General features: G+C 33.3%; 1 protein-coding gene across 1 annotated transcript in view; it reads right to left on the bottom strand.

The window, feature by feature from the left end:
* LOC108688729 overlaps positions 1-478 on the bottom strand; it is a 19,640-nt gene that overhangs the window by 10,561 nt on the left and 8,601 nt on the right. The window lies entirely within an intron of this gene.

Here is a 478-nt window from a genome sequence, read left to right as displayed (position 1 = left end):
TAATAAATGAATTTTAATATTCACAATAATTTCAATACTACAATGCTAAACTCAACTTTTGATCCTCATTAGGTCATCCTCAGTAAATCATTTATTAATATCCTACATTGGACTCGTAGCTTTTATCATTTAATTTGTAAAGTTAACATCTAGAATTTATATTATATTAATAAATTAATATTTTTAATATATGATAAGATCGAGTGCGAGCGCACGAGACTTCTATGCCAGAGAATCTAGGCAGGACTGAAAAATTTTTCGGACGCTCGTAAGCTTCTCTCGAGGAACAATAGCAAACCACCAAGAGTATATCTTTGCCAAGAGAACTTCTCTAACAAAAAAATTGTCGTGCGGAATCGACGTTAAACAATATGTCCCATATGACGTATATAATATAATCAGCGTGCACATCACAAGCATCACAATAGAGAAGTCACCACGCTCGATTACGGCAATAAGATCTCTGAAGAGAGATATG

Source organism: Atta colombica, unplaced genomic scaffold (genome assembly GCF_001594045.1).
Source record: "Atta colombica isolate Treedump-2 unplaced genomic scaffold, Acol1.0 scaffold238, whole genome shotgun sequence".
NCBI lineage: Eukaryota > Metazoa > Arthropoda > Insecta > Hymenoptera > Formicidae > Atta > Atta colombica.
Note: the sequence above shows the minus strand (reverse complement) of the source record. Positions and strands in the feature narration are given on the sequence as shown.